The following is an 11,022-nucleotide window of genomic DNA, read 5'->3' on the forward strand; positions in this document are numbered from 1 at the left end:
GTAAACTTACCTAAAATGTTAGTGAAATGAAATGCAAAAGTACATCTGCACCTTGGCTTCTTAGACACAGGCACACACAAGCTGCGTGGCATCAGTGCATGAGCTGCAAGGTTCTGGAGGGAGGCAGGCATGGTCCAGATTTCGGCCCAATCCACCAAGAGGAAGTCACCCTGGCTGGTTATACCATCCTTCCCCACTTACTCTATTTCCTCTTGTAAAATGGAGATGATTCCATGGGTCCCATCACATTTTTGGGCTTCTTTTAATTCAGAGGCCAGCTCAGGGGAGGGTTGTAGCTGTTCAGTCACTAAGTGGTGTCAGATTCTTTGTGACCCATGGACGGCAGCACACCAGGCTCCTCTGTCCTCCACTGTCTCCCGGAGTTGGCCCATGCTCATTGAGTGGGTGAGGGGAGGGAAGGGAAACACCTGGAACAGGCGGGGTGATGCCCCAGGCCTCTTCCCTAGGGAGGACCAGGTGCGATGTGGGAATCTCCCAGGGTCCACCTCACTATGCTGAGAGGGATTCTAGTATTTTTAAAAGAAACATTTCCCGTGTATCACAGTCCCTAAACACATGAGTTTCTTTAGCAGACGCTCAATTGATCTGTATCAGAGTTGGAAGAAACCCTGAAGGGCTGCAGACCTGCATCAGGAGAAGTTAGTCGGCCTCCTAGAAGTGGGTAGGGATTTCCAAGAGTTATTTTATCATTGTAACAGTCTATTTTTATCTCATTTAAAACCTATTCCCCAGCCCCAACACACACAAGCACTGTTGCTCAGTTCAGTTCAGTTCAGTCACTCAGTCATGTCCGATTCTTTGCGACCCCATGCACTGCAACATGCCAGGCCTCCCTGTCAATCACCAACTCCCGGAGCTTGCTCAAATTTATGTCCATCAAGTCAGTGATGCCATCCAACCATCTCATCCTCTGTTGTCCCCTCCTGCTTCTGCTTTCGGTGTTTCCAATGAGTCAGTTCTTCACATCAGGTGGCCAAAGTATTAGAGTTTCAGCTTCAGCATCAGTCTTTCCAATGAATGTTCAGGACTGATTTCCTTTAGGATTGACTGGTTTGATCTCCTTGCAGTCTGAGGGACTCTCAAGAGTCTTCTCCAACACTACAGTTCAAAAGCATCAATTCTTAAATGCTCAGCTTTCTTTATAGTCCAACTCTCACATCCATACATGACTACTGGAAAAACCATAGCCTTGACTAGAAGGAGGAGGATTGCCAAGGTCATATTCAAAATCCCTTGAGTTTCATTAGCATGCCGAAGGTTCCACAATATGAACTTGATCTATTTGAACTAGAGAAGAAATCCACTTCCTCTGGTATGGACTTTATGTGAGTGATTGCACCATTATGCTTATCTGGATCATGAAAATCTTTTTTGTATAGTTTTTCTGGGGAAAACAATGGAAACAAATGGAGATACTTTATTTTGAGGGGCTTCAAAATCACTGCAGATGGTGACTGCAGCCATGAAATTAAAAGATGCTTGCTCCTTGAAAGAAAAGCTAGGACCAACCTAGACATAAAAAGCAGAGACATACTTTTTCAACAAAAGTCCATCTAGTCAAAGCTATGGTTTTTCCAGTAGTCATGTATGGATGTGAGAGCTGAGCACCGAAGAATTGATGCTTTTGAACTGTGGTGTTGGAGAAGGCTCTTGAGAGTCCCTTGGACTGCAAGGAGATCAAACTAGTCAATCCTAAAGGAAATCAGTCCTGAATATTCATTGAAAGGACTGATGCTGAAGCTGAAACTCCATTACTTTGGACACCTGATGCGAAGAGCTGACTCATTGGAAAAGACCCTGATGCTGGGAGGGATTGGGAGCATGAGGAGAAGGGGATGACAGAGGATGAAATGGCTGGATGGCATCACCGACTCGATGGACATGAGTTTGCTTAAGCTCTGGGAGTTGGTGATGGACAGGGAAGCCTGGTGTGCTGCACTCAATGGGGTTACAAAGAGTCGGACAGGACTGAGCAACTGAACTAGCATGGACAGAGGAATCACTTGTTTCTCCAGTGTGTTTCCAGCCCTTCCCATGGGGCATGCAGGAAGGTGTCCAGAAGTTCCAGTTTGCTCTGTGGGTAGATGCAGAAACTAGTGGTGCTCATGCTCACTCAGTCAGTCGTGTCCGACTCTTTGCAACCCCGTGGACTGTAGCCCGCCAGGCTCCTTTGTCCATGGAATTCTCCAGGCAAGAATACTGGAGTGGGTTACCATTCCCTTCTACAGGGATCTTCACAACCCAGGGATCGAACCAGGGTCTCCTACTGGCTGACAAATTGTAGGGTAGCTCTACAAGTGAGAACACAGTGCTTTTGTAGATGAGGGCTCCCCCAGAGCACGGGGACTGGGGGTCTAGGGGAGTCACCATGTAAGCAGGTATGTCAGGGGGTCCCAAGAGCAACAGAGCCAAAAATGGCTTTCTTGGCATAAGAGAACCATTTTGGCTTAAGCCATTTTAAGACTTAAGCCTGGCCACAGTGCTGCTCTTGAACAGGTGTCAGTAATAAATGGTCTTGCAGATACAGAGGAATGCAGGAACAGAGAAAAGACAGTCAAACAAGAGTGTGGTGATAAATCAGAGCCCTAGTTTCTCCTCATGGGATATATATAATTAATATCTCTCAATTCGGCAGGAACTAAGGCTCCCACCAGGTGGAGGACTGAAGGAGGATGCTGACTCTCTGGATTTTAATCAACTAAAGCCAGACTCTGTGAATTGACCTTTACTCCAATTCTAGGCTGAATTCAAATCTCAAAAATTATGGAATGACCTCTGTTCATTTCCAAGGCAAATCATTCAATATCACAGTAATCCAAGTCTATGCCCCAACCACTAATGCCAAAGAAGCTGAAGTTGAATGGTTCTATAATGACCTACAAGACTTTCTAGAATTAACATCCCCAAAAGACGTCCTTTTCATCACAAGGGACTGGAATGCAAAAGGAGGAAGTCAAGAGATACCTGGAGTAACAGGCAAGTTTGGCCTTGGAGTACAGAATGAAGCAGGGCAAAGACTAACAGAGTTTTGCCAAGAGAATGCATTGGTCAGAGCAAACACCATCTTCCAACGACACAAGAGAAGACTCTACACATGGACATCACCAGATAGATGATCAATGCTGAAATCAGATTTTTCATATTCTTTGCAGCCAAAGATGGAGAAGCTCTATACAGTCAGCAAAAACAAGACCAGGAGCTGACTGTGGCTCAGATCATGAACTCCTTATTGCCAAATTCAGAGTTAAACTGAAGAAAGTAGGGAAAACCACTAGACCAGGTATGATGTAATTCAAATCCCTTATGAAAATACAGTGTAAGTTACAAATAGATTCAAGGGATTAGGTCTGATAGACAGAGTGCCTGAAGAACCATGGAGAGAGGTTCGTGACATTGTACAGGAGACAGGGATCAAACCCATCCCCAAGAACAAGAAATGCAAAAAGGCAAAATGGTTGTCTGAGGAGGCCTTACAAATAGCTGAGAAAAGACGAGAAGCTAAAAGCAAAGGAGAAAAGGAAAGATACCAATTTGAATGCAGAGTTCCAAAGAATAGCAAAGAGAGATAAGAAAGCCTTACTCAGTGATAAGTGCAAAGAAATAGAGGAAAACAACAGAATCAGAAAGACTCAAGATCTCTTCAAGAAAATTAGAGATACCAAGGGAACATTTCATGCAAAGATGAGCTCAATAAAGGACAGGAATGGTACGGATCTAACAGAAGCAGAAGATATTCAGAAGAGGGACAAGAATACACAGAAGAACTGTACAAAAAAAACCTTCATGACCCAGATAATCATGATGCTGTGATCACTCACTTAGAGCTAGACATCCTGGAGTATGAAATCAAGCGGGCTTTAGGAAGCATCACTACAAACAAAGCTAGTGGAGGTAATAGAATTCCAGTTGAGTTATTTCAAATCCTAAAAGATGGTGCTATTAAAGTGCTGCACTCAACATGCCAATAAATTTGGAAAACTCAGCAGTGGCCACAGGTATGGAAAAGGTCAGTTTTCATTCCAATCCCAAAGAAGGGCAAGACCAAAGAATGTTCAAACTACTGAACAATTGTACTCATCTCACACACTAGCAAAGTAATGCTCAAAATTCTCCAAGCCAGGCTTCAACAGTATGTGAGCTGTGAAATTCCAGATGTTCAAGCTGGATTTAGAAAAGGTAGAGGAACCAGAGATCAAATTGCCAACATCTGTTGGATCATCAAAAAAACAAGAGAGGTCCAGAAAACATCTATTTCTGCTTTCTTGACTATGCCAAAGCCTTTGACTGTGTGAATCACAACAAATTATGGAAAAATCTGAAAGAGATGGGAATACCAGAACATCTGACCTGCCTCTTGAGAAACCTGTATGCAGGTCAAGAAGCAACAGTTAGAACTGAACATGGAACAACAGCCTGGTTCCAAATTGGGAGAGGAGTATGTCAAGGCTGTATATTGTCACCCTGCTTATTTAACATCTATACAGAGTACATAATGTGAAATGCCAGTCTGGCTGAAGCACACACTGGAATCAAGATTGCCAGAAGTAGCAATAACCTCAAATAAGCAGATGACACCACCCTTATAGCCGAAAACAAAGAGGAACTAAAGAGCCTCTTGATGAAAATGAAAGAGGAGAGTGAAAAAGTTGGCTTAAATTTCAACTTTCAAAAACCTAAGATCATGGCAACCGGTCTCATCACTGCATGGGCAATAGATGGGAAACAACGGAAACAGTGGCAGAGTTTATTTTCTTGGGCTCCAAAATCACTGTGGATGGTGACTGTAGCCATGAAATTTAAAGACACTTGCTCCTTGGAAGAAAAACTATAACCAACCTAGAAAGTGAAAGTGAAGTTGCTCAGTCATGTCCGACTTTTGTGACCCCATGGACTGTAGCCTACCAGGCTCCTCTGTACAAGCTAAGCAGCATATTAAAAAGCAGAGACATTACTTTGCCAACAAAGGTCTGTCTAGTCAAAGCTATGGTTTTTCCAGTAGTAATGTATAGATATGAGAGTTGGACCATAAAGAAAGCTGAGCACTGAAGAATTGGTGCTTTTGAACTGTGGTGTTGGAGAAGACTCTTGAGAGTCCCTTGGACCTCAAGGAGATCCAACCTTTCCATCCTAAAGGAAATCAGTCATGAATATTCATTGGAAGGACTGATGCTGAAGCTGAAGCTCCAATACTTTGGCCACCTGATGGGAAGAACTGACTGATTGGAAAAGACCCTTATGTTGGGAAAGATTGAAGGCGGAAGGAGAAGGGGACAACAGAGGATGAGATAGTTGGATGGCGTCACCGACTTGATGGACATGAATTTGAGCAAGCTCTGTGAGTTGGTAATGGATAGGGAAGTCTGGCGTGCTGCAGTCCATGGGGTCACAAAGAGTCAAACATGACTGAGTGACTGAGCTCAACTGAACTAAGGCTGAATTCCCCTATTTTCAAGTCTCTTCATGAATATGCATATACCCTTTTAGCTTTGAGGAAGTTCCCTGGTGTTCTTGTTACTTCTTGCAAATAATACGTCCTTGCTCCCTACTCCTGATCTGATCGTGTGCTTGGCTGTGTCTGTTGGCTCAACACCCATCACGAGGCAAACCCAGTTTTTGGGTAACAGCAGCAGATCACATGGGGATACATGGTGCCTGAGAAAGTGTGGAGCCTAGTCAGCGAGGACAACTAGCAGTTCGAGCTTGGGGAGCCCACCTGCTGCACACGTGTGTGGTCGATACCAGTGGTACAGGCAGGAACAGTGCTGGGTCCTGTCTCAGTCTACCTGGGCTTCCATATGAAATACCACACACTGGGGCTTATCTAAAGGGAATCACTCACAGTTCTGGAGGCCAGGAAGTCCAAGATCAAGGTGCTGGCAAGGTATGCTCACACACTGAGGTCTCTTCTCTTTGGTTACCATAGGCTGCCACCACCTTGCATGTGCTCACATGACCTGTTCCTCATGCACTCAGAGACACAGACTGTCAGCTCTCCATTGTCAGTTCTTACAAGGACACTATTCCTGCTGGATCAGGGCCCCACTCTCATGACCACAATTAGCCTGAATTACTTCTGTAGGTGCCTCATCTCCAAATATAGCCATACAGGGAGCTGAGTCTTCACAAAGTGAATCTGGGTGTGGCAGGGTGTATGTGTGTGTGTGTATGTGTGTGTGTGCACAGATGTTCAGTCCATAACCAGTCCATGGCTATCTGAGAACCCAAAAGCAGATCTGAGACTCAGTTTTATTCCTCTCTGAGCTCCTCAGATGTGGGTATGAGAATTGTTGTTGTTTAGTCACTCAGTCGTGTCTGACTCTTTGCAACCCCATGGACTGTAGCCCACCAGGCTCCTCTGTCCATGGGATTTCTCAGGCAAGAAAAATGGACTGGGTTACCATTTCCTTCTCCAGAGGATCTTCCTGACCCAGGGATCAAACCAGAATCTCATGCATTGGGAGGAGGATTCTTTACCTCTGAGCCACCAGGGAAGCTGGTATATGAGAAAACTGTGCTAATAAACTTGTGTGTCTTGGTCTTGTTAGTCTGTTTTCTGTTACAGAGCCCTGAGAACCTACAGAGAAGAAATATCTCCCTGTGTGTCATGGGGTTAACACTCATGAAAAAAAGCTTTCTAAGCTATCACTTTTAGAAACATTTGGATAAGAGCCTGGGTTCAGCAGTTCTCCTTTTTTCTGTTCAGGGCATGCAGGTGGGGCTTAGAGGGAGAGGAGTCTTGCTCAACTGCTAATTGAGAATTAAGGTTGAAACACCCCAGTTTGAAATAACTTCTGCAAAACCATATATCACCAATGAGCATAAAGAAGGCTGAGCGCTGAAGAACTGATGCTTTCGAACTGTGGTGCCAGAGAAGACTCTTGAGAGGCCCTTGGACAGCCAAGAGACAGCCAAGGAGATCAAACTAGTCAATCCTAAAGGAAATCAACCCTAAATATTCATCAGAAGCACTGATGCTGAAGCTGAAGCTCCAATACTTTGGCCAACTAATGTGAAGAGTCGACTCATTGGAAAAGACCCTGATGCTGGGAATGATTGAAGGCAGAAGGAAAAGGGGACAACAGAGGATGAGATGATTGGATGGCATCACCAACTCAATGGACATGAATTTGATCAAACTCTGGGAGATAGTGAAGGACAGGGAAAATCTGGCATGCTGCAGTCCATGGGGTTGCAAAGAGTCAGACACAACTTAGCAACTGAATAACAACACACCCTAGTTTAATCCATGCGAAAATCTTTGTTATCCATTGTAGACATATAAGCTTAGCCTTGTTAATGAAATGTCATGGGCTACCAAAAACCCAGAAAAATATCCTGGATCATTTTGTCATTTTGATTTAATAAACATTTCAGCTGAAAGAGTAAGACTTGGAATGATGTCAGCATATAATAATTAAATCTGGCCTCACCAGCCTGCAGGTATATTTTTAAGCAAAAACAAACACAAAAATTCTGTACGTGCGCCTGATGGCTTTTTTTTTTTTTTTGACAGCAAGCGCATATTTGGCAACACATTACAGTCAAGAGGATGGTCATCACTAATTCCTTTGGTATCCATGTAATAGCAACGGTCATGAGAAACCACAGTGGATATAACACACAGTGTGGGTGTATTTCTTTATAAGTCAGCAGCAGTGAAAAGATTTATAATTTCCCTCTTCCTGACATCAGTGGGCAAGAGAGGCAGGCAGCCTCGTTGGCTTTGATGAAAAGACATTACACGTCATATGCAGTTAATATGGGTTAACGGTTGTAATATCTTTACCCTGATGTCAGTTACAGCTGTTGCTTCATTCACGTATGTCAGCAAAGTAAAGCGGAACACAGGGAGGACGCTCTGAAAGTCATCCACAGGACACTTTCCCTACATCTTTCATGCTTGGTGCTGTTTCACCAAAACGATTTTAAGAAATTTATCATTTTTTTTCCCCTCAGCTACAATATAGACCACAGACTTCTTTCTCTTTCCTTTCAAGCTTTGATAAGAACCACCCAGCCTTTTTGAAAATCCTAGAGGCAAGTCAAGTCTCCCCACTTCTGGCCCCTTCGTCAAGGTCTTGACGTGTGAAGATCTGCGGGAAAGATGTCTGCTTGAAGTCACATTTCTGGCTGCAGCCTGGCAGGTCACAGCATCCCTGATGTGGATATGGTTCTCCTGCTTAGAGAAGCAAGAAAAAGGGGAAGAATTTCAACGCCTCCCCTGCTACACACCCCAGACAACTACCTCAGACAGTCTCTTGGGGTCCCAGGATCAGAACTCTGCCTGAGGCGGCCAACGGGACTTGAAAGAAACCCTCCATTCTGGGGGCGACGAGCCAACACTGTCGCTACGCTCCATGTGGAGAAAACATTTGCGTGGAGGCGCCTGCTTCCCCAGCAGCCTGCTGGTGGGGAGATGGAATCTCAGGGAAGTTTCTGACAGCCTGTGCTCCAGAGAAGTGGGGGACATCATGTCCCCATGAGACAGAGAAGGCTGGAAAGACTTCCTACGTGTTTCGGTCCATGGGGTGACTGGTTCAGCCCCGTGACAGCCGATCCCAAAAGGTTTCTATTTAGCTAGACATTCATGGGTTGTGATCAAGTATTGATGAAAGTGCAAATGCCCTGAGCTCTCTCACGGAGAACCATCTGCTGATGGACTCATTTTAATCACTTCACAGATCATTTCCTTTGCTTTTAATGCACACGCCAACACTCTCACACAAAGCCACAGTGAATCATTTTTTTTTTTTTCCATCACTCTCCTTAACCCAGAACCCGCCTGTCTCCGCTGTCTGAGACCCTCCTGTGGGGCGAGGTGACTGCACGTCTCCTTCTCTTGTTCTGCCTCTGACTTGCCTCACGTTCAGACTGTCAGCCACTTGGTACAGTGAGACCAGGTCCACGAGCTGAGATTTTTATACCAGCAAGTGCTGACGTGGGAGAACTTCAGAAGGAAGAGGATTTTCAGCCGCTCTTCAACCATTGGTTGTTTCACAAATAGTTCTTTCAATGAGAAGCGTTTCATCTGAGCAAGCATTTGCTGACTCACCCCAAGAGCACATACCTTCCAGGAAGTTGGGTTGGCAACAGACGCTGGCTAAAAAAACCCAGGCAATTGTTTTTCCATTATTCCATTACCAGCTGGCAGAGAGGACACATCACCAAAATAGGAGTGTCTCCTTCGACGTGAAGGCACGGAGACCACAGCAAGGCGGCCTGGTGCCGTGACCGTCTGCTCTGTCATCTCAAATGGTTCCAAATGTTGTCTGGTCCAAACTCATGAATATCAGCCACGGAACCTCTGCTCCTGCAGCCTGCTTTATCACTAAAGGATCATTGCGTGCCAGAACCCAAACATGCTCAGATGCAAAGAAATCAGCTCCAGGACTGGATGTGAATACTGAAGTTATGATGATGATGCATCCTATTATAATTTCCAAGTCTAGTCTTTCCCTAAGCCTGATGTTAATAAGAGAATCTAGCACATGGTGACCAATTCCTGACAGAGCTATAGGGATGGCTAATAGGATTCAGGCCTTTACTTCCACATTTATTCTATTAATAATATTATTATATTTCTGTGATGACCTCATTATAACAGAAATGCTGGATATTTGAAATTCACTCATCAGTATTGGGCTTCCCTGGTAGCCCAGATGGTAAAGAATCCACATGCAAAGAGGGAGACTTGGGTTCAATCCCTGGGTTGGGAAGATCCACTGGAGAAGGGAATGGCTACCCACTCCAGTATCCTTGCCTGGAGAATTCCCTTGGACAGAAGAACCTGGTGGGCTACAGTCCATGGGCTGGGGTCACAAAGAGTTGGACACGACTGAGCGACTAAGCACATCATTGGAAAAGACCCTGATGCTGGGAAGGATTGAAGGCAGGAGGAGAGCGGGATGACAGAGGATGAGATGGTTGGATGGCATCACCAACTTGATAGACATGAGTTTGAGCAAGCTCTGGGATTTGGAGATGGACAGGGAAGCCTGTGTGTTGCAGTCCACGGGGTCACAAAGAATTGGGCACAACTGAGCAACTGAACTGAACTGAAGCACATCAGCATTAAAAAACAGCTATAATCACAGAAAAAAGAAATTAGTTGAGCAGAAACTAAAACTTAACTTGCAGCCTTGTCCTGAGCTGGCTGTCCAGAGGAAAGCAAAGCTCAATAGACATCATAAATTCCTACCCACTACTCACCTCAAGCACCTTAGTTAAGAACTGTCCTCAGGAATACATAACTCAGTGGCATTTAATCTCAAGTGGGCTTTTATTTATTCTTTAGATTTTAAGATTTGACATCAGGTTTGCAAAGGTAGGAAGCCCTTTCTGGGCATTTTTGAAAGTTGGCTCTACCCAGGCACTCTGAGATATTTAGATATTAACTGACACAAATCCACTTTTTAGAAAGTGTCACAGAACAGTCCAGAAGTGGTTTGGCCCTGAATTTAAATTATTGGTTAGGAAAAGTATTGGAAATTCTCTGAAGATATTAAAGAAAAACAAGTAGAAGCTGTGACAAGATAGCTACCTACGAAACACTGTCCTAAACTAATACCACGCATTTGATGAAAAATTTTTTTGTTAAAAAGCATTAAAAATGTAAACAGAAATTCAACATTGCATTCTAGAAGAGGCCTCATACGTTCACAAACACCAAATTAACCTTAAGGGCAAGCGTAACCATGCTGTCAAAACTGTTTCTAAGAATGAGAAGAGCCTGAGAAAATACAAAGCCTGCAAAGCATCCAGTGTATATGACTGATTTTTGCTGTAGCAACACCTGCAGATTCGACAGTCTTGCTGGTGCATCTTCTCAGCACCAAGCTGAGGGACTAAGAGATGACCAACTGGTGGCCTTGTGCTCAGGGTTTCTCAGGACTCTCTACTTCCACGTCTATGTCGAGATGACAAGAAACACTCCGGCTGTTCACTCTGGGCCAGACCTCCTTCTAAGCGCTCCACTCACACTGGCCCATTCCCGTAGAAAAC

This window comes from Bos javanicus, chromosome 26, assembly GCF_032452875.1.
Source record: "Bos javanicus breed banteng chromosome 26, ARS-OSU_banteng_1.0, whole genome shotgun sequence".
NCBI lineage: Eukaryota > Metazoa > Chordata > Mammalia > Artiodactyla > Bovidae > Bos > Bos javanicus.